The 27,332-nt window shown below is 42.6% G+C and overlaps 1 protein-coding gene across 3 annotated transcripts in view; it reads right to left on the minus strand.

The window, feature by feature from the left end:
- Window positions 1-27,332, minus strand: part of LOC100668003 (serine/threonine-protein kinase PAK 1) — a 165,665-nt gene that overhangs the window by 70,960 nt on the left and 67,373 nt on the right. Inside the window, exon 1 of one of the 3 annotated variants that reach the window (XM_010598168.3) lies at window positions 23,310-23,457. The exons of the other annotated variants lie outside the window; for them this stretch is intronic. The gene's annotated coding sequence lies outside the window, so the exon portion shown is untranslated. Of the gene's footprint in view, window positions 1-23,309; window positions 23,458-27,332 lie in introns of those variants that run through there. 3 annotated transcript variants of the gene reach the window in all.

Raw genomic sequence — 27,332 nt, forward strand, 5'->3', positions numbered from 1 at the left:
AGTGGTCCCTCTTACAAAAAACACTTGAAAAAACAAGTGAATCAATTATATATATGAAAAACTAGAAGCCCTGAACTTTGATAAGGCAAAGTTAAGAAATTGGACTGAGCGGCAGATGGAAGGAGAGACAGTTCAGAAGCAGCGCGGAGCTGCCAGACCTGACTCGGTGGGAAATGGTGCCCCTCAGCCCCAAACCCCTGGCACGACTGTGGCAGGCTGACGATAGCATGCTGGATATAGCATTTTCAGCCACAGAGAGTGAGCATTAGAATCTACTCAAGCCTCAGGAATCAGCGAAGAACAGAGCCCTTGGCAAAAGTTAAGTGCTCGCATCTAATTTACCACGTGAATCTAAAAACGCCCCTGTCAAAAGAACTCTCTCCCATTTATCTGATCCCTCCTCCCTCTGCCCCAGGCCCTAAGCCAGCTTCAGTGACAGTCGAATTCCCTGGGCCTGAGATAGGTCCTACTGCATGTCCTGAGCCACTCTCCTGGCCTTGGAGAAGGAAGAAATTAATAAACGGGGTAGAAATAATCTGCTGGTTCCCCTATGCTGGAAACTTAGGGCAGAAGTGGCTCCTGTCCAGGTACAAATGGTCCATGGACATTGAATGCCTTTCACCCCTGCATGGACCCATGTGGTCCCATTTCAGTAGCCAGGCCTTTGTTGTTACAGAGCAAGGGTGTATGTACCTGAGGCCTGACTTTAACTGTTTCAGCTGTGCGGTAGAGACCCTACTAAGCAGGGTCCTCACCTACCCACATCAGGGGCCTGAGGACTGGTGGCTGCACCCATGTCACCTAGCCATCTATGACAGGGGTCCAAGGGTAAGTGGTGCCTCTCAGTCCTTACGGTCAAAAGCACTCGATGCCTATGGCATGGCTGCAGAATCCACCCATGTGTACACTCAAGAGAACAGGGACACGCCTTCCTCACAGACACTCGGGGGACAGTTGTCAGCCCCCGGCCTTGTTCAGAGCATGACCTCCTGCTGCAATAAGAAACCTGTGCATACACCAATCACCACTGCTTCTCTAACACCACAGGTGAGAGACTGCACCACACACTTGGTGACCGACTACCTGGACACCTGAGCTGAATCCATACAAAAACAGTGAATGGACTCCAAGGCTCATATACCTGGTAATATCTCTAGCTATTTGGTGACAGGACATTACAGCTTCAAAGGCTCCAATAATCAAGCTGGAACACTCCAGAAGCCTATCTGAATATATCAAAACAAAACAAAGCAAGAAGCTAAGACACAGTAAGCAACCATAAAATAAATTAATACAATAACTTATAGATGGCTCGGAGACAACAAGCAGACCATGATTGCTTCAATAAGCTCCGAAAACAAAGAATCATGGAATCTTCCGGATGAAGAGGTATTCCTGGAATTACCAGAGGTAAAATACGAAAGATTAACATACAGAACTCTTCAAGAGATCAGGAAGGAGATCAGGCAAAATGCAGAACAAGCCAAGGAACACACAGATAAAGCAGCTGAGGAAATTAAGACGGTTAAAGAACATAATAAAAAATTTAATAGGCTGCAAGAATCCACAGGGAGACAGCAACCAGAAATTCAGAAGATTAACAATAAAATTACAGTATTAGACAACTCAATAGAAAGTCAGACGAGCAGTACTGAGGAACTGGAAGTCAGAATTCGTGAGACTGAAGATAGAACACTTGGCACCAATATATTTGAAGACAAATCAGATAAAAGAATATTAAAAAAATGAATAAACCCTAAGAATCACGTGGGACTCTATCAAGAGAAATAACCTTCAAGTGATCGGAGTACCAGAACAGGGAGGGAAAACAGAAAATACAGAAAGAATTGTTGAAGATTTGTTGGCAGAAAACTTCCCTGATATGAAAGATGAGAAGATAACTATCCAAGATGCTCATCAAACCCCACACAAGGTAGATCCCAAAAGAAAGTCACCAAGACACATTATAATCAAACTTCTCCAAAACAAAGATAAAGAGAGAATTTTAAGAGCTGCTAGGGGGAATCGACTCAATGGCACTGGGTGAGGGATAAAAAAAAAGTCACCTACAAAGGAGAGTCAGTAAGAATAAGCTCAGGCTACTCAGCAGAAACCATGCCAGCAAGAAGGTCATGGGATGACATATATAAAGCCTTGAAGGAAAAAAATCACAAAACCATCTCTCAAATATGAAGGTAAAATCAGTACATTTCCAGAAAAACAGAAGTTTAGGGAAGTTGCAAAAACAAAACTAAAACTACAAGAAATACTAAAGGGAGTCCTCTGGTCAGAAAATCAACAACATCAGATAACAACCCAAGCCTAGAACACAGGATAGAGAAACTAAATATCGACCCAGATAGGGAAATCACAAAAATAAATGAAGATAAAAAATCACTCAAAACAGGGAAACAGAGACGTCATTATGTAAAAGATGACAACATTAAATCAATAAAAAGGGACTAAAAAATGTACTCACAGATCTTTCACATGGAGAGGAAGTCAAGGCAATATAGAGAGATAAAAGTTTGGTTTAAACTTAGAAAAACAGGGGTAAATAATAAGGTAACCAAAAAGGAGACTAAGAATCCTACACATCAAAAACAAAAATACAGAGTCAACAAAAACAAAATCAACAACAATGAAAAAGAAGGAAAGACAATTTATAAAGAAAAACTACTCAGCACAAAAAATTAAGTGGAAAAAAGAAACTGTCAACAACACACAAAAAAGATATCAAACTGACAGCACTAAACTCATAAAAAAATACCTATCCATAATTACGATTAATGTAAATGGACTAAATGCACCAATAAATACACAGAGGGTGACAGAATGGATTAAAAAAACATGATCTGTCTATATGCTAGGGAAACCCTGGTGGCGTAGTGGTTAAGTGCTACGGCTGCTAACCAAAGGGTTAGCAGTTCAAATCCACCAGGTGCTCCTTGGAAACTCTATGGGGCAGTTCGACTCTGTCTTATAGGGTCACTATGAGTCAGAATCGACTCGATGGCACTGGATTTGGTTTGGTTTTGGTCTATATGCTACTTACAAGAGACACACTTTAGACCTAAAGACACAAACAAACTAAAACTCAAAGGATGGAAAAAAATATATCAAGCAAACAACAATCAAAAAAGAGCAGGAGTGGCAATGCTAATTTCTGACAAAATAGATTTTAAAGTTAAATCCACCACAAAGGATAAGGACGGATACTATATAATGATTAAAGGGACAATATATCAGGAGGATATTACCATATTAAATATTTACACACCCAACGACGGCTTCAAGATGCATAAAACAAACTCTAACAGCACTGAAAAGTGAGACAGACAGCTCCACAATAACAGTAGGAGACTTCAACACACCCATTTTGGTGATGGAGAGAACATCCAGAAAGAAGCTCAGTGAAGACACGGAAGATCTAAATGCCACAATCAACCAACTTGACCTCGTAGTCATACACACTCCAACCAACAGCAGAAAAGTATACTTTCTTTTCTAACACTCATGGGACATTCTCTAGAAAAGATCACATTATTAGGTCATAAAGCAAGCCTTAACATAATCTAAAGCATCAAAATATTACAAAGTATCTTCTCTGACAAAAAAGCCATAAAAGTAGAAATCAATACCAGAAAAATCAAACACATGGAAACTGAACCACATCTTGTGTCAAAAACAAATGGGCTATAGAAGAAATTAAGGATGGAATAAAGAAATTCAAAGGAGCAAATGAGAATGAAAACACCTCCTATCAGAATCTTTGGGACATAGCTAGAGCAGTCCTCAGAGGTCAATTTACAGCAATAAATGCACACATCCAAAAAGAAGGGCCAAAATCAAAGAACTATACCTACAACTTGAACAAATAGAACGAGAGCAACAAAAGAAACCCTCAGGCCCAGAAGAAGGCAAATAATAAAAATTAGAGCAGAGTTAAATGAAATAGAGAACTGAAAAACAATTGAAAGAGTTAATAAGACCACAAACTGGTTCTTTGAAAAGATCAACAAAATCGATAAACTGGCCAAACTGACAAAAGAAAAACAGGAGACAAAGAAAATAACCCGAGTAAGAAATGATATGGGTGATATCACAACAGAACCAACTGAAATTAAATGAATTCTATCAGATTACTATCAAAAATCATACTCTAACAAATTTGAAAACCTAGAAGAAATGAACAAATTTCTAGAAACACACTACCTACCTAAACTAACACAAACAGAGGTAGAAAAACTGCATAAACCTATAACAAAAGAAGAGATTGAAAAGGTAATTTTAAAAGTCCCAACAACAACAAAAAAAGCCCTGGCCCTGATGCCTTCACAGGAGACGTCTACCAAACTTTCAGAGTAGAGTTAAAACCACTATTATTAAAAGTATTTCAGAGTATAGAAAAGGATGGAATACTCCCAAACTCATTCTATGAGGCCAGCATTTATTTCCCTGATACCAAAACCAGGTAAAGACACAACAAAAAAAGAAAACTACAGACCTATATAGTTCATGAACTTAGACACAAAAATCTTCAACAAAATTCTAGCCAATAGAATTCAACAACATATGAAAAAAATAATTCACCATGACCAAGTGGGATTCATACCAGGTATGCAGGGATGGTTCAACATTAGAAAAACAATCAATGTAACCTACCATATAAATAAAACAAAAGACAAGAACCACAGGATCTTATCAATTGATGTATGAAGGGCATCTGACAAAGTCCAACACCCATTGGTGATAAAAACTCTCAGCAAAATAGGAATAGAAAGAAACTTCCTTAACATAACAAAAGGCATTTATACAAAGCCAAGAGACAACATCATCCTAAATGGAGACAGTCTGAAAACATTTCCCCTTGAGAACAGGAACCAGACAAGGATGCCCTTTATCGCCACTCTTACTCAACATTATGCAGGAGGTCCAAGCCAGAGCAATTAAGCTAGATAAAAAAAAATTAAGGGAATCCAAATTGGCAAAGAAGTAAAAGAATCTCTCTTTGCAGATGACATGATCTTATACACAGAAAACCCTAAAGAATCCTCAAGAAAACTACTGAAACTAATAAAAGAGTTCAGCAGGATATCAGGATACAAGAGAAACACACAAAAATCAGTTGGATTCTCTACACCAACAGAGAGAATGTCAAAGATGAAACCAAATCAATACTATTTACAACTGCCCCCAAGAAGATAAAATACTTAGGAATAAATCTAACCAGAGATGTAAAAGACCTACACAAAGAAAACTACAAGACACTACTACAAGAAACCAAAAGAGATCTACATAAATGGAAAAACATACCATGCTTATGGATAGGTAGACTCAACACTGTGAAAATGTCAGTTCTACCCAAAGCAATCATACATAAATACAATGCAATCATACTAAAAGCATTCATTAAGGAGATGGAAAAACTAATCATTAACTTTATACAGAAAGGAAAGAGGCCCTGGATAAGTAAAGCACTACTGAGGAAGAACAAAGCAGGAGGACTCGCATTACCTGACCTCGGAACCTACTATACAGCTACAGTAGTCAAACCAGCCTGGTACTGGTACAATGACAGATACACTGATCAAAGGAACACAATTGAGAACTCAGCTGTAAATCCATTCACCTACAATCACCTGGGGAAAAGGCAGTCAGTCTCTTTAACAAATGGTGGTGGCAAACTGGATGTCCATCTGCAAAAAAATTAAACAGGACCCATACCTCACACCATACACAAAACTAATTCAAAATGGATCACAGACCTAAATATAAAATCAAAACATATAAAGATCATATAAGAAAAATAGGATCAATGCTAGAGGCCCTAATACATGGCATTAACAGGATACAAACCATACCTAACAACACAAACTCCAGAAGATAAGCTACATAACTGGGATCTTCTAAAAATTAAATGCTTATGCTCATCAAAAAACTTCACCAAAAGACTAATAAGACAATCTACTTTTTTTTACAGACTGGGAAAAAATTTTTGGCTATCACAAATCCAACATAGGTCTAATCTCTAAAATCTACAGGAAAACCCAAAACCTCTACAACAAAAAAGACAAATAATCCAATTTAAAAATGGGCAAAGGAAATGAACGGACACTTCACCAAAGAAGACATTCAAGCTGCTAACAGACACATGTGGAAATGCTCACAATCACTAGCCATTACAGAAATACAAATCAAAACCACAATGAGATACCTACCATTCCACCCTGACATTACTGGCACAAATCAAAAAAAAAAGGAAATAACAAATGTTGGAGAGGCTGTGGGGAGACTGGAACTCTTAGGCACTGCTGGGGGGAATGCAAAATGGTACGACCATTTTGGAAAACAATATGGCGCTTCCTTAGAAAGCTAGAAGTAGAAATACCATATGATCCAGCAATTTCACTCCTAGGAATATATCCTAGAGAAATGAGTTGTCACACAAATAGACATATGCACACCCATGTTCAATGCAGCATTGTTCACAATAGCAAAAAGATGGAAACAACCTAGATGCCCATCAACAGATGAATGGATAAACTATGGTACATACACACAATGGAGTGCTATACAAGGATAAAGAACAATGATGAATCTGCAAAGCATCTCACAACATAGATGAATCTGGAGGGCATTATGCTGAATGAAATAAGTCAGTCACAAAAGGTCAAATACTATAAGACACCACTAATATAAAAACTCATGAAAAGGTTTACACACAAAAAGAAATAATCTTTGATGGTTATGGGGGGGAGGGGTGTCCACAAAACATTGATAACTTTGGTGAAGGGTAAGACAGTACACAATACTGGGGAAGCCAACACAACTTGTCCAAGGCAAGGTCATGGAAGCTCCACAGACACATCCAAACTCCCGGAGGGACCAAATTTCTGGGCTGATGGCTGTGCGGACCATGGTCTCGGGGAACATTTAGCTAAATTGGCATAACATAGTTTATTAAAAATACTCTATGTTCTACTTTAGTGAGTAGTATCTGGGGTCTTAAAAGCTTGTGAGTGGCCATCTAAGATACTCCACTGGTCTCACCCCTTCGGGAGCAAGGGAGAATGAAGAAAACCAAAGACACAAGGAAAAGATTAGTCCAAAGGACTAATGGACCACAACTACCACAGCCTCCACCAGAGTGAGTCCAGCAGAACTGAATGGTATCCAGGTATCACCACTGACTGCTCTGACAGGGATCACAACAGAGGGTCCCAGACAGAGCTAGAGAAAAGTGTAGAACCAAATTCTAACTTACAAAAAAGACTAGACTTCCTGGCCTGACAGAGACTGGAGAAACCCTCAGAGTATGGCCCGTGGACACCCTTTTAGCTCAGTAATGAAGTCACTCCCAAGGTTCACCCTTTAGCCAAAGACTAGGCAGGCCCATAAAACAAAATAAGACTAAAGGGCACACTAAAGGCCAAGGACTAGAAGGCAGGAGGGGACAGGAAAGCTGGTAATAGGGAACGCAAGGTCAAGAAGGGGAGAGTGTTGACATGTCATGGGTTTGGTAACCAATGTTACAAAACAATATGTGTACTAATTGTTTAATGAGAAGCTAGTTTGTTTTATAAACCTTCAACTAAAGTACAATAATAATTTAAAAGAAAAATTAAAAGCTCTTAGAACTGTCTACCAAGCTCTAGACTTCTATTTCCAACAGTCTACAAGTCTTCAACTATCTTCACCACATCCATGCAGTCATCCCATACCAAAGGAAAAAAAACTGACTGGTTGCTGTCGAGTGTATTTCGACTCACACTCATCCCACAGGCACCTCAAATTCAATATGTAGCCTGATGCAAATTACTGCAATCTCTTCCCTTCTTCATTCCTACTGAACCTACATTAAATCTCACCTGCTTCCCCTTCCTTCAAAATTATCTTCTGAAAACATGTATGTGATTTGTCACTTCTATGCTTTAAAATCTCCAGTGGTTCACCACTGCCTACATGATCAAATTTTTAGTACAAACAAAACTCAAGGTCCTTCACAATCTGACACTGACCTGCCTTACAAACAAAGCCACCACACCTGAACACAAGCCTGCATTCAAACTATGCCTCAGAAGTCTCTCCTGCCCTGAAGGTGCCAAGCATTCTCTTACGTGGCTCCACCCCCGTGCTTATGTCAATGAGTTCTCTCTTCTCTGACTGATAAAAATCTTACTCATCCATCAAGACCAAACTCAAATCTCATCTCTTTGTGTGACTCATCCAGACCCCAACATTGCCAAACTAACTACTCCTTCTCTTTCTGAATAAAAGAAATCAAGCAGGCAAGGACAATTTTGCTAATCTATATTAACTCTCTGGATCATGTGCTTTTTATCCATTTCTTCCAGTTTCACTTTCCAGATTTAGCTTTGCTTTCCCTTCCTGCTACAACTCAAGTCCCTCAGCAACCCAAACAAAGCTTCTGCACACTCAGTTCTCAAGTGTACCTTCCCACTGCAGGCTGCCAGTTCCAAAGTTACACTCCCTGCAGCCACCTGATACTCTAGTCAGGTCCTTCTTTGCCTCCCAGGTCCTTCAACCAACAGCTGTATTGAATGCAACTCCCTTTCAGGCCCACGTCCCAGAATCGTGGCAAGAAAGCCTTTAGTGACATTCCTGATAATACTTGGAGAAATTCAAGGTGGTAGATCCCTACTTTCAAAGAAATTCTAAATTATTTAAAACCTAAAATCTATTTTTGAAATCTGATGTTTGAATCCTCTGTACTACATTCCAGCCTAGGTCATCCAGCCTAAGCTTGAAAAACTCCAGTCATAGAAAATTCATGATCTCAAAAGACAGCCTACTCTATCTTTGATCACCTTGTTTAGAGAGTTTTTGCTTAAATTTCGTTCTTTCTCACACTGCATTGCAATTATTTGCCTCCCACTATACCCTTATTCCCTGCTAGCCTTGCACTATGAACTCCTCAAAAGCAAAGTTCATATCTTATTTATTTCTTGATTCCCAATACAAGGCTTGGCACAGAATAATAACCAATAAAGATTTGTTGAACAAATGAATGAATGAATGAACTAACAAATAAATGAACAAATATACACAGAAACAAAAAGTGCTTCCATCTGTGATTCTTAAAACCTATATCTTGAGGCTATTCAGACAGAACTCAGATGTTTGAAATGTCAAGCCTCCCAAATCTATTTTCTCAATGCTAAACACTGCCAGTAACTTCAAGAATACCCAAAATAAGATTTGGTGCCCTCCTGATCTCTCCCCTCTGAACTTGCTTAGATTAGGGTTTCTAAACTACCTTCTGGTTTCCCTGCAGTCCTCCAACCAGTCCTTTCCTATAATTTCTCCACAAGTCTTTCCTCTCTTTAACTTTATACATTGTTCCCTTCACCAGCCATTTTTTTCTCAGCTATACTCAGCACAATAATTATCCAATTTTAAAACTTTTCTTGTAGACAACAGGTCCAAAACATCAAATCTGAGAGGGGGAAGGGTAAATACACTTAATCCCTGAATAAAGAGACCAAGCACATTTTAAATCTTCCAACATATTCTGCAGTCAAAGACTCGGGAGCCATGAAAAACCAAGGCTTACTGGCATGCTGCACTGTAAAGCTAGATCTGAGGCAAACATTAAAAATGATGGTTCAGATGGCACCCCTCTATCCTCCCTGGAAGGCAAATTGATACGACAGAAAGACTGCCCAGATTTAACCAATACCCAGAGGCTCAAGGAGCCTAATAATTTATGAGCAACTAATTACACTGAAGTATTAATTATGAATCAACTGAATGGCTCTATAATAAATGCTGGATCACTGTGAAGTTTCATAAGGCCCAGTGGTGATAACAGTAAAAAGATGACAGAGGCTGAAGTTCCTTCACCTATTGTGGTGTAATGGGTTGCTTTTGTGTGGCCTTTCTAGCCACGGCCTTGTAACTCCTACCCAGTGACTGGGCGAGACTGTGCAGATACAGTAATTGTAGCCCACCAAGGGGACTGGTCAGTTTTGTGATCCTGCTGGGCTTGAGATAAGCCATACCAGAAATGGGAAAGGAGAAGAACCCACCACCACCAAGGAAGGAGAGACCTGGCAGCAGGAGGCGGTGTGGTGGGCTTCCCGGCCCACAGAGCAACAAAGCCGAGCGCCTTTGGGTAGAGGCGTGCCTGCGAGTATGGCTGGAAAGAGGCTGTCCTGATGGAAGAACAATATCCTGAGCATTCCTGAACCTAAACTGTAACCTGTTACTTCCGTAATAAACTCCATAATCATGAGTATGGTCTGTGAGTTCTGTGTGACCATTGCAATGAATTATCAAACCTAGGAGAGAAGAAGAATGCTGTGGGAGGGATGGTTGGTGTCAGAGTTGGTAAAGATAGCAAAGAGAAGAGCCATATCTGACTTCCACCTCATAGGAATCAGCCTTAGGCTGTTGATCTGGATTCTCTTTCCCACCTGTGAAATTAGAGGAGGTCACACACTGCCCCCACACCATTTTTTACACCTAGGACCTACAACTTGATGTTTCCTGGCATAGCACATCTAGTCATGCCACTGTGCAGTCTCTGGACTTAGATAATGGTCCATGGGCAACCAAGGAGGGAAGGTGATTTGTGCCTTTATAAAGCACGCTATAAATAGCATCAAGATACAGTGCTGGCGTAGAAAGCAGAGAAAGAAAACACATTTCCGGTAGCCACTATATATAAGGTACTTAATATACTGAATGAAACTGGACAGGAATTCAAGGAAGCGGTGTGCTCACTGAGAACTACCTCTCTCCATTTTACCACCCAGATTCCACAGCCACTGGTGTAAAACTGCATCGAGAAAATGAAAGGTTTTTAAGATGCACATAACATGAAAGACTAAAGCAACTGTAGACGTCATCTAATCTGACTCCCTTATACTACAAGTAGGAAATTGAGGCCCAAAGAGCAGAAGGAAATTGCCTAAGATTACACAGCAATTAAAAGGTAGAGTAGGGACTAGAACTCATGTCTTTACAGCCTTTGCCAAAGGATTTTTCCAAATACAATGTTACTGAAATAATTCTATCCCCTTTATACCTTTTCTGACCTGAATTCTGCTACTTCTGATTTATGTTTAGCTCAGTCAAGTCTAGCCAATGGTAAATTTAGAAACATATAAGCATGGTTGGGCTAGACTTGATTGACATTTACTAAATGTCTGCCATGTACCTGTGCTAAGCACCAGAGAACACAGAGGATGTAGTATGAACACTGCAGATGGGGAGGTGTTTAACATAATACAGTAAAACCTATGAGAGCCAGAATACAATGGGACTACCTTGTTTTTCCAAGTCTCACAAGTCTTCCACCTTTGACAGTGTACAGTCTTAACACTTTCTATTGCTCGTTTTAGTAGAAAATATTTGAGTTTTCCTTCTGACAGGTTTCTGCCTCATACAGGTTCTGGCTTTTGCAGGTTTTACTGTACAGTATTTAATTGAAGCCATGTGCAAGTTATATACACCTTTGCTAGAACTGCAGGTTCTTCATTCAAGAACAATTCAAATCAATAAACCTTTACTGCGTATTTCACTTGTGAGGCACTATGTCAGCAACCTGGGGTATAGAGATAAATAAATAAATACGATCCTGATCCTAAAGGCTCTCACGGTCTAGTAAGCAAGATAGGACCTAGAAAACCAAAATACCAGACCAATCGTAAATAGCGCTGCAGAACAGAACAATCAGTAAAATGTCAGAACATATAGAAAGGAAAGACTAAATTGAATTGGAGTGATCAGTAAGGCTTCTCAGAAAAAAAAAATGATATTAAGAGTAGGGGCTTACAGATAAATAGGTCAGACCAGTGGTCTTAATCCTGGACAAGTGGACTCCCCTGTAAGCTTTCAAAATACCAATGCTAATAAAACCTACTAAGAAAACATTCTGCATCCCAGAGTGGCATCCGGGGTCTTAAACGCTAGCAAGCAGCCATCTAAGGTGCATCAATTGGTCTCAACCCACCTGGAGCAAAGGAAAATGAACAACACCAAGAACACAGGTAATTATGAGCCCAAGAGACAGAAAGGGCTACATAAACCAGAGACTACAGCAGCCTGAAACCAGAAGAACTAGATGGTGCCCGGCCACAACCGATGACTGCCCTGACAGGGAGCACAACAGAGAGCCCCTGAGGGAGCAGGAGAGCAGTGGGATGCAGACCTCAAATTCTCATAAAAAGACCAGACTTAATGGTCTAACTGAGACTAGAAGGACCCCAGAGGTCATGGTCCCCAGACCTTCTGTTAGCTCAAGACAGGAACCATTCCGAAAGCCAACTCTTCAGACAAGGATTTGACTGGACTATGGGATAGAAAATGATACTGGTGAGTATCTTGGATCAAGTAGACACATAAGACTATGTGGGCAGCTCCTGTCTGGAGAGGAGATGAGAGGGCAGAGGGAGTCGGAAGCTGGCCAAATGGACACGAAAATTAGAGACTGGAGGAAAGGAGAGTGCTGTCTCATTAGAGGGAGAGCAACTAGGAGTATATGGCAAGGTGTATACAAAAAAAACTGACTTGATTTGTAAACTTTCACTTAAAGCACAATAAAAAATTTTTTTAAAAAACAAAAACCTGCAATACAAAAAAAAAAAGCCAATGCTGAAGTACCTAGGGGAAAGAGTACTCATGTCTGCGATTTACTTTGAAATACATTTTTTTAATTAGATTAATAGATGGACTTAAGGATGTGATATAAAACAGAGACCAACATATAATGAATGCAATTAAACAAACATATGAAAATGTTTATGGTAGAATCTAGGTGGTAGATATACAAGTATTCACTGGAAAATTCTTACAACTTTTTTCTAATAAAACAGGAAAAACAACAGCAGTGCTTAAACTCAACCCCCTGAGTCTCTGACTTAATTGGTCTGGGGTAGCCCTAGCCATCGGTATAGTACCTGGTCCAAAGCCAACAGTAAATAAATGACAGCATACATAAATAAATGAATCATTCTGATGGAGAAAGATGATGGCAAATACATCCCAGACCACAGGAATAACTTAAGTGTGACAGTACAGTGGGGCAGAACACAACATGAAAAACTAAACTGGGAGACTGAGAGGTAGGACAGAGCAGATCACAGAGGGCCTTTAATGTTCCGCACCACATATATCACCAGTTGGAGAAATGGTCCCTCCTAAGTAATTCTAGAGCTGGGCAATAAATGTCTCGTGTTAAAAATAAAAGATGACGCTATTCATCAAAAAAAGCAAGGCTGTGGAGAGTCAACAATGAGAAAGGAGGTGTTGCCTGGAGAAGGGAACCAGCTGCTCTCCGTTTGCAGCGAGGACTCTGATGGCTTGGGCTCACACGATGACATTTAGGAGTCCTCTAAAATGCCTAACAGAGTAGCTAAAATGCTTTAAAAAAAAAGTCTCCCTGGGAACCTCCTGCACTAGCCATCTTACAAACAGAATTTGAGCAATTGGGGGTTGATATTTTAATAACCACTAACACTGGACAGCATTTTAGAGTTTACAGAAAACTTGGAAATGTATTTGGTAGTTATCATTTTTCTCATTTAGTCATGCAAACATTTATTCATCACCTACTGTTTGGCAGGATACAATGGTGAACAAGTCAGAAAAAGCAAAGTCTCAGAGACACTGCCAGTCACCCAGGGTCACACATTTAGTGGGCAGCAGAGGCAGGGACCTGAAATGATGTCTGACCTTAGAACCACTACTCTTTCCACAAGGAGCCCTGGTGGCTCAGTGGAAGCACTCGGCTGCTAACCAAAAGGTTGGCAGTTTGAATGCACCAGCCGCTCTGCAGGAGAAAAGATGTGGCAGTCTGCTTCCATAAAGATTACAGTCTTGGAAACCCTATAGGGCAGTTCTACTCTGTCCTATAGGGTTGCTATGACTCAGAATCAACTCGATGACAACAGGTTTCTGGTTTTTTTTGGTTACTCTTTCCACTCTATCACACCTCTGGAGGCAGGGGAATAGACTAGATAATCTTTAATAATCCCCCAGGCCATTATTTCAGATGAAGAAGGAAAGAAAGAAGAAAAAGACCTATTTCATATACTAATCACATTTCTCAGTTCAAACAACCCAGAGCAGCTGAGATTGGTATGACCAACACTTTACCCTAAATGGGGGAGTACTTCATGCCCTTGATGCTTGATTATGAGAACCTGATCTTTAATTAAATTGTGCCAGGAGGTTTTCTTTGGCAGGGGCCTGGAATACTGCAGTCCTGAATTTGCTGAGGGATGTCGTTCTGAAGCATTAAAGAGACTCCCTGCTTGCAGCCTTCAGACACTTGCTCCAGTTTAGCAAGGAAGCAACTGCTGGGGCAGCAGGGAGGAAAACTGGAGGGGATGTTCGAGGAAACTTCTAGCTTTTGAGGGGGAGAGGGTTGTTAGGAAGGCTGTTTTAATTTCTGACCCTCAGTTTCCTCTCACATAATATACAAATAAGACTAGCTACTTTATAGCATTAGCATAAGAATTAAAAAACATATATAAAACTACCTAGTATGCTGCCTGACACAAAATAGATGCCCAACAAATATTTGTTCCCTTCTCCCATCTATCTTCCCAGTTTCATCTCCACTATTCCCTTAACTTGTCATTCCAACTCAGTATGCTTTCGTGCCCCCGCCTTTGCCCACGCTGTTCCCTCTGCCTAAAATGTCCCAACTTTTCTGCCAAGCAAACTCCTACTCATCCTTCAAGACCCGGTTTGACTAACTTCCTCTATAAACCTTCACAGAAGTCTCCCTGCCTCCACCTAATATTAGTAGTTCCTTTCCTCTAAATTTAATAGCATATTATACATACTTTTATTCAACAGTTTTCATATTTCATCACATCAACCATAATTCATGCTTGTCCTCACCAGACCATGAACAATTCAAGGTATGACACTGAGTCTCATTAACCTCTAAGTCCCTGGAGCCCTCCCAACACAGGCATGGCATACACTAAGTAATTAGTAAAGGTTCACAGACTAAGGCAGCCTGGTTTAGAGGAAAAAACACAGAAACTGGAAGGATCCTAAAAGTCAGTCAGTTCCAAACCTTTACTTTACAGTTCAAAACGTGATGCCAACAGGGGTTTGTAATTTATCTAAGACCGCTTAATGAAACAGTGATAAAGCCATGCCTTTGTTGCTATTAGCTACTGCAGAGTTGGTCCATCCACTTTATTGTGATCCCATGCACAGTGAAGTTGCACTGTTGTGATTTCATTGGCTGATTTCCACTGGATTTTCAGTGGCTGATTTTCAGAAGTAGATCACCGGGCCTTTCTTCCAAGTCTGTCTTAGTCTGGAAGCTCCACTGAAGCCTGATCAGCTTCACAGCAACACACAAGCCTCCGCTGACAGGTGGTAGCTGCGCTTGGGCGCTGGCCGAGAATTGAACCCAAGTCTCTCACAGGGAAGGTGAGAATTGTACCACTGAACCACCACTGCCCTCAAAGCCAAGAACAGCCTCAGACTATTCTGATTCTCCCAAAAGAATTTTTTCCTACAGTAATTATGTAAGGCAGAATGAACAAAGGGCTGTACCTTGCAGGCTTCCTACAATATAAGAGGCAGCAAAGTGAAATGGAAATGGCAAAAAGATTTGGAATCAAAGACTTAAGTTCACCTAGGCTGGCTCTGTACTTCCCCACTCTACCCACACTACCCCCATCACACATAACACATTTTCCTCACTCTTACCATCTCTGCACAGTTACTACAGTTATTTGTAGAGATCAGTGCTCATAGATCTTATAGTCCTCTCTCTACAATCTTGGGACATTTCCTGTTCTCAATAGTTAAGGGGAAAAAAATTCAAATTTAAGCTCCAAACTTCCAGACTTCCCACTGGATGACCTATACTGAGAAAACCAGCACTAAAACCTGAAGACCTTATAATCAGAGAGCTGGAATGAATCACAAAGGCCACCTGGTTCACCTCCCAGAAAACACTGCCATCAATTCTACTGTCTTGCCTGAACACATCCTCTGATTTCCCACACTGCCACATGCTGCCTCTCTCAAAGTATAGAGAAACACAGCACAAAAATAGACTGCCTTCCCTCCTCTAAAAGATACTGAGGACTATCATTATCAAGACTCTAGTGTCCATTTACTTCAGTCATCCATGATCACCCAAACTCTCACCCCTAAACTTTTCTATATCTCTAATCTGACCAAATCCCCCACCCCTCTCCTGACTCAGGAGCCCTTTGCCTCTTTGCCTTAAATAAAACCCAGCTGTCCCCTAAAGAGGAGCCCTGGTGGTGCAATGGTTAAAGAGCTTGGTTATTAACAAAAGATGGGCAGTTTGAATCCACCAACCACTCCTTGGAAACCCTATGAGGCAGTTCTACCCTGTCCTATAGGGTCACTATGAGTCAGAATCAACTCGACAGCAACGGGTTTGGTTTTGTTCTCATCACCTAAAGAAATGATTTCTGCAGTCCTCTCAACTGGAGGCTGTTTTCTCTCTCATAACCGACCTATCAGTGTTGTCCTTTCTTTTCAGTGCCATTTCCAAACCATTTCTCTCCCTTCCTCTTGTAAAAACCTCTGTTCCTTTGAGTAGCCTCCACTTCATTGATGCTACCTACCTACTTTCTGGTCACTCACACTCATAAGGCTTTAGTTCCTGGTTCAGTCTTCTGCACCCCTCCAGTTATCATTCTAGGTGACTTCAACAGCCACAATGAAAACCCTTCTAGCACGCAGACCACTCCATCTTCTGACTTCCAATCCAAGTTAGCCACTAGTCACATGGTCAAATCCTGGTCCTTATTACCGAAATCTTCACTAACTCCAATATCAGGAATGAATCATATATATTCCACACACAACTTCCTATCCATGAAGCTCACCTGGTCAAGAACTTACAATTCTAGACTTCACTTTGAGCTCCAAACTATCCACCAGCCCCTCCTGCCTTCACTTGTCTCTTTACCTAACCAAGATCATCAAAATCATTCAAACATCAAAAATCAACCCTCTTGCCCTTTACTCTCTTTCTGACATTCAGGGGGCAAAATCCCAGCTTTTGGACAGTGGAACTCAACTACCTCCCTATTGTCTCCAGACTGAAATAGCTGAATGTTCTAGAGAACATTACCAAAACTTGAAACCTATGATTACTTTTCTCAAATAGGTATTCAATTGGGCCTAGAAAGCATACTACATTTCTCCAGTGAGTTCATTTTCCCAGTCATACTTTCTCTCCCCCTCAAAGCTCCCACTGCTCTTGCCCTTGGCTGACAAGCTTACCTTCAATGAGAAAACAGAAATCTGCAGAACTCCACCTTCCCACCTCCAAACCTAGAAGTCGACCTGCGTCTGCACCCAGCTTCTCCCTCTTCCCTCCAGTTACAGTGAAGGAAGTGTTCCTCTTCTTACCAAAAGCCATTCTCTATTCTCCCTCAGCTCCTTCACTTAAACTCCCTCTCACCTGGAACGATCTCCTCTTTCAATTACATCTGTCTTTTCCTTTCTAGTAGATATATTCAGCCATTCAACAAATGTTTGTTGAGTAACTGCAATGTACCAGTACTAATCTAGTTGAATAAAACAAACAAAAGTCCTTGCCTTCATGGAGTTTATGGTCTAGTAGGGAAAGCAAAGAAATACGCAAATAAATATACAATGTCGAACCCATAATGAAAATTAAGACAGTAGTAGTATGTGTGACTATAGCGTGTGGGAGAAGTACCAAGGCAGACAGGGATGTTATACAAGATGAAGGAGATCGAGAAAGGCTTCTCTAAGGAAGACACGCTTAAGGCCTGAATGAAATAAGATAGCAAATCATAGTGCTAACATGAAGAAAAGCTTTTTAAGCAGAGGAAGCAGAAAGTACAAATGCCCTAGATGAGAATGTAATGGGCACATTCAAATAGGAAAAAGGCCACTGAGAACAAGGCGAAACATAGTAGGAGACCGAGATGAGAGATGCAGACAGAGGTCAAGTAAGAAGTCTGAATTTTGAACCAAGTGTGGGTACACACTGAAGAATTTTGAACAAGAAAGGCATGATCAGATTCATGTTTTAAATAAACCATTCTGGCTACAGAGGAGAATGGGCTGCAGGGGAACAAAGGAGAAGCAGAGAGACCATTAAGAAGTTACTGAAATAATCAAGGTGAGAACTGATGGTGGCTTGGATGGACAGCAGTAGGTAGAGAGTACTCAGACATATGGGAAAGGCAGATCTATTTTGAAGATAGAGCCAAATGGCTTATTTAGAGATTGGCTGTAGGGTATGACAAAAATGGACAAATCAAAATCAGACCTAAATTTTTCATCTGACCTGAGAAATACTGGGTGGATATAAACACGCTAAAGTGTCTCCTATTCAAACACACACACACACACACACCCCTCCCTTAATCCCACAATCCCAAACACCACCTATTTTTCATAGCAAAGCTTCTCAAAAGAATTATATACATACTTACACTACCTCTACTTCCTAGCCTTCTTTTTGCCAACTAACACCCTTCCATTTCACGAAAAGTAGTTGTGTCTAGGTCACCAACCATTTCCACATTGCCCAATGAAGTGATTACTTTTCTGTCCTCACCTTACTCAGTCTCTCAGCAGCATCCAAGGTAACTGATCACCCTTCTTTTTCAAATGCTCTACTAGCTTGGCTTCTGGAGAAGCACACTCACCTGGCTTTCATTCTATCTCTCTATCTCTAATTCTATCTCCTTTCAGATTCCTCCTTCTCTAGTCATCCTCCAAATGTCCAAGAGGAGGAACCGCCTTTCTTTATCCACTACGCTCTCCCACAGGTGGTCATCCATTCCCATGACTTTACAAATCATCTATATATTGATGAAGCCCAAGTTTCTATTTCTGGCCCAAACACCTCTCTTTCAGGTTAACAACCTTCTATTAGACAACTCCACCACATTTCTCAACAGTACCTCAAACCTAACATGACCAAAATGGAGCTCTTGGTTTTCTCAGCATTAATCATGAGTTTTAATTAGGTTTGTTTACTTATTTACATTCCCCTCAAATTAACAGTAATCTTCACAAAGGAACAACTAAGTCTGTAGTGTTTACTAATGTATACCTAACAACTCAACAGGGCTTGGCAAGGTACCCTGTAGACATCAAGATTTACTAGGCCGTCTCTGCCCTCAAAAAACTCACAGATTGATGGAAGAGGCAGATACATAAACCAGAATGACAATACAACATGGTAAGTGCCACTATGAATGGTGAGGCAAGCACATGGGTGCTACAAGAATCCAGAGGAGGCAGCCTTAATAGCCTACTAGTCAGGGAAGAGTTTCTTGAGAAGGTGACATCAGAGTTTATTTTTGTAGAATAACAATAATGATAGTTATTAAATGCCTACTATATAATTTTAATCCTTATAAAAACCCTTCAAGGTAGTTATAAATATCTTCCATTTTATATGAAGCTTAGAGTGATTAGCAACCAGGTTGCTAGTAAGTGGCAAAACCAGGATTTGAACCAAGGTGAGTCAACTTTTAAACTCCCCCTTCTATTTCTTTGCTACACCACAGGGTTCCACTAAAAATAGTCTCTCTTAGCTTCTGTTGCTGTTATCGCTAGGTGCCATCAAGTAGATTGTGATTCACAGCAACCTCATGGGATAGAGCAGAACTGCCCCATGGGGTTTTCTAGGCAGTAATCTCTATAGAAGCAGGTCACCAGATCTTTCTCCCAAGAAGGCGCTGGGTGGGTTTCAAACCCCCAACCTTTCCATTAGCAGCTGAGTGCTTAACTGTTGCACCACCAGGGCTCCTTTCGTATCTTACCGCAGCCAACTACTATCTATGTGATCTTAAATAACTACATCTTTCAACCTCAGTTCTGAGCATGGGGCTCAATCACCAGTCCATAAAGCCTTCTCTATCTAGTCTATTCCTTTTCCTCTATTCCTTAAAGATTGAGGCTCAGTTTTAAACTAAGCAGTCAGCAACCGCAGGCATTTCTTTCAGGCTTTAGCATCTGAGCCTTTTTCAAGGCCTGAAAATGCATTCAGGAACAACCATAACAATATTGCAAAGTGCTTTACAGTTTATAAAGTATTCTCATACTCATTATTCCATTTGATCCTCACCAACCCTATGAGATGTTAAGTCCTCATTTTACTGAGGCCAATGGAAGTAAAATGCCTAGCTTAGCTCCATCTGGTTTCTGGATGCTACAGTCCACCATAAATTGAATTTAAGAAAATGGAGGGGGGAGGAAAGGGAGGATGAGATCAAATGACTCATAAAGGCAGCTCAACACCAAGCCACCCAAGTGGCCTGGGGCCAGAAGTTAACAGAGACCAGGTGTGTTTCCCTTTCAAGGTAATGTGTGTTTGACCATTGCATAGCGACCTATTATGTGTAACTTTTCTTTTTTCTACCCAGCAGTACCTAGAGTTCAGCCCAAAAGACCCAAAACCAACCCCGTGGCCGTCGAGTAGATTCCAACTCATAAGGACCCTACAGGACAGAGTTAGAGCTGCCCCATATAATTTCCAAGGAGCAGCTGGTGGATTCCAACTGCTGATCTTTTGGTTAGTAGCCATAGCTCTTAACCACTGCACCACCAGGGCTCCTCCAGCCCAAAAGGTAGGCAAAAAGCGGAATGTAAGAAAACTCTTAAACTGGATGAACGGACACGGGGAACCCGGGTATAATGGTAAAGGAAGAGAGCACCAACACATTGTGGGGATTGCGACCAACGTCAAAAAAATTTGTGTGTGCAAATTTTTGAATGAGAAACTAATCTGCACTGTAAACAAAGCACCATAAAATTAACAAAGGAAAAAGAAAACTCTTTGTATACTATCTGTACACATGGGGTTATGAGATAAAATGATACAGAGAACAGGCATCACCTTTAAAGAAGATTTGAGTTTATGTTCTAGCTCTGCATCTGACTTGCTGAGTCAAAAGTTCCCTCCTCTGCACCACCACAGCCCCTTGTGCTTGCCTCTAGATACTTACCATATGAGGTCACAGGTACCCACACTCTTTGACCTGCACTGGATGGAGGGCAGTCACTGAGTCCAACTTCCACTTTTGTATCCCCAGCACCTGATACCATAACTAACACAGATGGTTCAGAGAACATCTGATGATGAATGGATGCCTTATTCAAAGCTTTTTATATAGATATACATTTCATATTCTGGCCTAGATGGTGAGCACCAGAAAACAGCAACATTGTCACTCTCATCTCTGCTGCCTCTCTCACTCACCCACTTTGGGGACACTACTCAAGAAAATTTTGCTGAGTAGAAATAAACCAGTCCAAAAAGCAAGTCTGCATAGGGGAAGAGAATTAACCTATATGGTCCCTTTCCCAGACTATAGTCCTTCCCTTGCCACTCCCTCCCCACCCACCCCTATGCCCAAATAATCCCTATCTTACCCAGTCACCCTCTTCTTCAAAAGGCCACTGTTCTTCTCCCCCAGAAGAACCTAATCCCTCCTAGGTTCCCACAGGGTTTTCCCCTCTTCTTTCCTGGGCTCATGGGTCAACTTCATTTCTTCAGCAATGTCTCAGAGCTGCCAAAGAGTGTTTGGTCCTCCCCCAGTCACTCATCTCACTAAAGGGAGTTTGAGCCTCTGCCCAGCCCTACTGGACACACTTGCTCTCCTCCAACTCTAGACCTCAAGCCTCTGACTTCCCATTTAATTTACTCCCTACAGCCCACCTGCTGGAAACTCTGGTGGTGTAGTAGTTAAGTCCTGTGGCTGCTAACCAAGAGGTCAGCAGTTCGAATCCGCCAGGCGCTCCTTGGAAACTCTATGGGGCAGTTCTACTCCGTCCTATAGGGTCGCTATGAGTCGGAATTGACTCGACAGCAGCAGGTTTGGGTTTTGGCCCACTTGCTGGACCCCCAGGGAAAGAGGTTGGGGGACAAATCCAAAAGGAAGGATTACTGGCACTGGGAGAAGACAGAATTTGGAGGAGAAATCTCATAGCAAGGGAGTTAGGTAGGAAACAGAGCATGCTGAGATCTCACAAAACACCACAGCAAAAGGTCCCTACAAACCAGTAACCTACTAATAATGAAAAAGTTTAACCAGAAATTGTAAGAGGGAAAGAGAAGCCTAACCAAGAATGAAGGACTTAACAGAGGGAAGGAAAAACTGGCTATGAAGAAGAGATAAGAAAGGCAAAGCGTGAAGGGACCAGGAAAAAGGGAGGAAGCTGGGGTGGGAGAATAGGTGGGTAGGAAGAAGGGCAGGAAAAGATCAGGAGGAGGAAGCTGAAAGAGAAGTGGGGAGAGCTAAAAGAGGCAGGACCAAGGAAAAACCAGGGGGAGGAGGAAAGTTCAAAATAATCTAGGTAGGTTAGTAGAAGGCCTGACATGTGTTTCTTGGTCCCAGATAATTAAGAAGGAAGAAATTACAGTGATTAAGTCATTATACAGCCCCAAGGCTTGTCATTAACTTAGCAGGGAAAGGAAGGGGCTTCACACAAGACAACACAGTTTAAAGCAGCTTTATACACAATACTGAAATGGGCAGCTCAGAAAAAAAACCATTAGCATACCTTGACCTGCTTCTTCACAACCCCACCTCCCTATATCCAAATATCAGCATTCTCAGGCTCTGCCTTGCCCATGAAGTCACTGGGTCCTGGGCAAACCAGCAAGATGCATTCAAAAAGCTAGCTGGAAGAGATAACGCCAAGATCTGCTTCCCAATTTCGCCTCTGTCTCCTACAGTGTAAGGGCACGTTCCCAAGACTCATTCCAGGGCTTTCGCCTGCTCATCTTTCCAAGACACTTTGACAGCCTGGGAAAGCCAGAGTTACAAGCAGGATATCAAGTCTTTCATTGCAGAAATAAAGAAACTGAGGCCCAAAAAGGCTGTCTGAACCAGTACCAGCCCCCCCCACCCCCCCGCCAGGTCTCCCATTTCCCAGTTCACTTATCAGTCACTTAGAACATCCCCCCTTCCCCTGCTCAGGACCCAGAGAAAAGCTCCACGGTCCCAGCAGGCGAGCAGCTAAGCGAAGGCAGAGGTGAGCATCACCCAGGCCACCACGCAAAGGGTACTAGCAGACGAGCGCGGGCTCCCGCAGCAGAGCAGTTCCCCAAAAGCGCAGCTTCCCCTTCACACCCCGGCGAGAGCTCTGATGCCAGTGTAGGCCTAACCCTGGGTGGGATCATCAGAGGGTTCCACCCTCTGCCCCTTCTCTCATTTAGGGCCTCTTAAAAGAAAGGGAACGAAAGGAGGCTTAAAATTCCGGTCTCCCCGGAAGCTGGCGGAGACCCCCAGCGCAAGCCTAGCTGGGCACGCCCCAGGCAGGGCCGGCATTACCTGGTGGGGGGCGCCGACCCCGGCATCCCTGGCGACCGCTTTCGTCGCAGACCCGCAGCTCTCCCGGCCAGCACGACCGCGCAACAGCCAGTCTCCCCGGCTCCGCTCCTCGGCTGGGCCAGGCTCTGGGCAGCTGGACCGCCCCAGCTCCCGCGGTGCAGCACGCTCGCGCCCTCGCAGGGCGGCAGCAAAGGCGAAGCAGAAGGGGCGGAGAAAGAAGGCAGAGAAGGAGGCGGGAGGAAGTACCTTCCCAATCAGCTATTCTCCACCACCCGGTCTCCCAAATCAAACCAAATCAAACCACTGCCGTCGAATCGATTCCGACTCCAGCAGGAGGTAATTTCCCGCCGGAACCGGGCTTTCCAGGTTCTGTCAGAGTCCTGGGCGCGCCCCAGAGTCAAGGAAGAGAACCAGAGCTTCTCTGCGCCTCAGTTTCTGCAGCTGGCTCTGGCTCTGCACGAAGCCCTCTTCCAGGTCTTCTGAAGTCAGACGTCCTACAATTCCATCAGATTGGGCTGCAGTAAAAGCGGTTCCGCACCCCCCACACACACATCCCACACCCCCAAAACGTGTCAGGTCTAATTCTAATGCCCCAGGGAAAACACTGGGTGGGCCCTTATGGCTGTTTCAAAGCAAAGCAAGCTCAGCAGCAGCAGCTACCGTTTAAGTGCTAATTGTATACCAGGGGCTTTACAAATATTAGTCTGTCTCTCATCAGCCTTGTGAAGTGGGGACTACACCAGTTCACACACAACAAAACTGAGGCCTGGGGAGAATGTGGTTTCATATGGTATTTCTTAAGCACCTACTGTGTCTCAGGCACTGTAAGGAGCCCTGAGCTGAACAACACCAAATTGCAGGCACAACACATTCCAAATGCTCCCTGTTGTTGTTTATTGTCATCTAGTTGATTCGTGGAAACCCTGGTGGCGTAGTGGTTAAGTGCTACGGCTGCTAACCAAAGGGTCAGCAGTTCGAATCCGCCAGGCGCTCCTTGGGAACTCTATGGGGCAGTTCTACTCTGTCCTATAGGGTCGCTATGAGTCGGAATTGACTCGACAGCACTGGGTTTGGTTTTTGGTTTAGTTTAGTTGATTCGTAAGGTCGCTATCAGTAAAAAAAACTTGACAGCAACTGGTTTGTTTTTTTGTTTGTTTTTTAGTGGATTCAGACTCATGGCAACCCCAAATGTGCAGAGTACAACTGCACTCCATAGGGTTTTCAAGGTTGTGACCTTCTGGACGCTGATTGCCAGGCCTGTCTTCCAACATGCCTCTGGATGGGTTCGAACCACCAACCTTTCAGTTAGTAGTCCAGTGCTTAAACACTTGTGCCACCAAAAAACCAAACCTGTTACCATCGAGTCGATTCCCACACATAGTGACCCTAAAGCACAGAGTAGAACTACCCCAAAGGGTTTCCAAGGAGTCCCTGGTGGATTCAAACTGCCAAACTTTTGGTTAGCAGCGTAGCTCTTGACCAGTACACCACCAGGGTTTCCTTTTGCCACCAAGGGACTCCTCAAGTGCTCCCTGTTGTTATCATGTCCCGTCAAGTAGTTTCCAACTCATAGTGACCTTATAGGACAGAGTAGAACAGCCCCCATAGGGTTTTCAAGGAGCGACTAGCTGGTGGACTTGAACTGCTGACCTTTCAGTTAGCAGCCAAGCTCTTAAGCATTGTCCCACCAGGGCTCCAAATGGTCGCTAGGAGGTAGTATTACCTCACCGCCCCTTCAGAGAGACTGCAGGAGTCAGATTATGCAGGATCTCTTCCAGGTCACAAATAGGAGTTTGGATTTTTTTATACATACGATGGGAAGTCTTTGGAAGATTTAGTAAAGCAAAATGAGAAGATCTAATTTGTTTTTAAAAGCTCACTGACTGCTGAATGAAGAATGGAGAGTGAAGGGAAGATGGAAACAAGAAACAAGTTAGTAGATTCTTTCAGAGTTCCAGGCAAAAGATGATGGTAATGATTTGGACTAACATATTGGAAGAATAGATGAAAAGAAACAATTATGTAATAAAAATACAGTTTGCAAGGAGAAGCTGCACAACTTGGTGATGGGTGAGAGAAGGCAGTGACTTCTCCAAGACTACACAGCTGGTAAATGGCTGAGTCATCTGAACCCTGGTTTGACTCTAAGCCTACACTTTAGTTCTCTCTGCCTTGGTGTTAGTCTTCTCCATATCAACTACCACTGACACAGACATAAAATTACTGTTAAATTGCTATAAAAGTTTTCTAAACACTTTCAATTTCTATGCTTACCACACAGCAGACTGGAAAAAGTTCAGACCCTACTTTGAGTAGCGCTAGTCTGAGGAACCCTCCACTAAACTCAGTCCTATTTGCAATGACCTTCTTACTACCTGGTTCCCTGAGAAGACATGATAGTGTAAGTGAAGTCTGTGGGAATAATCATTGCCTTTTTTTTTTTTTTAATTGTACTTACTATTTCTGATAATTCAGTCTACAGCTGCATTACCTTTTTAGCCACTGAAATACCTTTGGCTGACATTGAGCTTAGGCAGCTAAAACCACCAGTCTCTTTTTCATAAGAACAGCATCATTCTAGGTCTCCTCCAGTCTTCCCATATGTCCTCATTTCTTTGCAATTTAAAATGCACGACTTCACTGTCATTCAATTTTATATTGTTGGCTTCAGCCCATACTTTCAAGCTCTCTCTCTGCTATCTAGCATATTAGTTTCCTTTGGAGCCTTTGTTACCTTCAAATCTATCATGTATGCCATCTCTTCAAACATTTATCAAACATCTACCATGTGCCCTTGCCTGTGCTAGGTTTTCAAGATTAAAGGATTAAAGATGACCTAGAAATGGCCTGGAATCCCTGGGTGGTACAAACAGTTAATGCACATGGCTGCTAACCCAAAGGTTATAGGTTCAATTCCACCCAGAGGCACCTTGGGAGAAAGGCCTGGTGATTTACTTCCCAAAAATCTGCCATTAAAAACACTACGGAGAAAGTCTATTGAGGAGGAGCCAAGATGGAGGAATAGACAGACACCTCTGGCGAGCCCTCTTACAACAAAAACCAAAAAAAAAAAAAGTGAAACAAGTATATTTATGACAACCTAGGAGCCCTGAACATCAAAGGCAAGCTTAGAAAACGAACTGAGGGGCAGGGGGAGGAAGCAACGGTTCAGAAGCAGAGAGGAGTTACCAGACCTGAAACACAGGGAGCCCTCAGGCACCATTCCTGGAGGCGGCTGCGGCGGGCTGGTACTACCGTTCAGCCACAGTTTCCTCAGGGAAAAGCAGCCAGCCACACAGCCTACTCACACCTCCAGAACCAGAGAAGAAGAGCACTCTCTGCAAAAGCTCGGTACATGCGTATATTTTATTGCCCCACCCCACCCCGCCCCCAAGCTGGCTTCAGAGGCTGTTTTCCCTGGACCTGAGGTAGGCCCTGTTGAATGCTTAGAGCCATCCTCCCGGCGTTGGAGAAGGAGTAAATTTGCAACTGGGGGAGAAGATAATTTGCCAGCTCCACTAACCAGGGGACCTCAGGACAGAAGCAGCTCCTGTACAGGCATAAACAGTCCATGGACTTTGAGCACCTTTCCCCTCTACATGGACCTGTGTGGGCCTATTTAACAATAGGCCCTTGTTGGCACACTACAACTGTTTCAGCTGTGCGGCGGAAAGGTGGGTGTTTGATGTTTGACATTGCTTTGCCTATTAAACAGGGTCCTCACCTACTCACATCAGGGTCCTAAGGACTGGTAGCTCCACTCAGGTTACCCAGTCACCTGCAACATGGGTCCAAGGATAACTGGTACCTCCCAGTCCTTACAACCAAAAATATTGAGTGTCCATGGTCCATCTACAGAAGCCACCCACCTGTATGCTGTAGGGAACAGGGACACACTTTCCTCAGAGACACGTGGGGGATGATTCTCAGCCCCCTGCCTTGTTCAGAGCATGACACTCTGCTGCAACCAGATACGGGTACCTACACCAATCACCCCTGCCCCTCTAAAACTATAGGACAGAG

This window comes from Loxodonta africana, chromosome 7 (assembly GCF_030014295.1).
Source record: "Loxodonta africana isolate mLoxAfr1 chromosome 7, mLoxAfr1.hap2, whole genome shotgun sequence".
In the NCBI taxonomy this organism is placed as follows: Eukaryota; Metazoa; Chordata; class Mammalia; order Proboscidea; family Elephantidae; genus Loxodonta; species Loxodonta africana.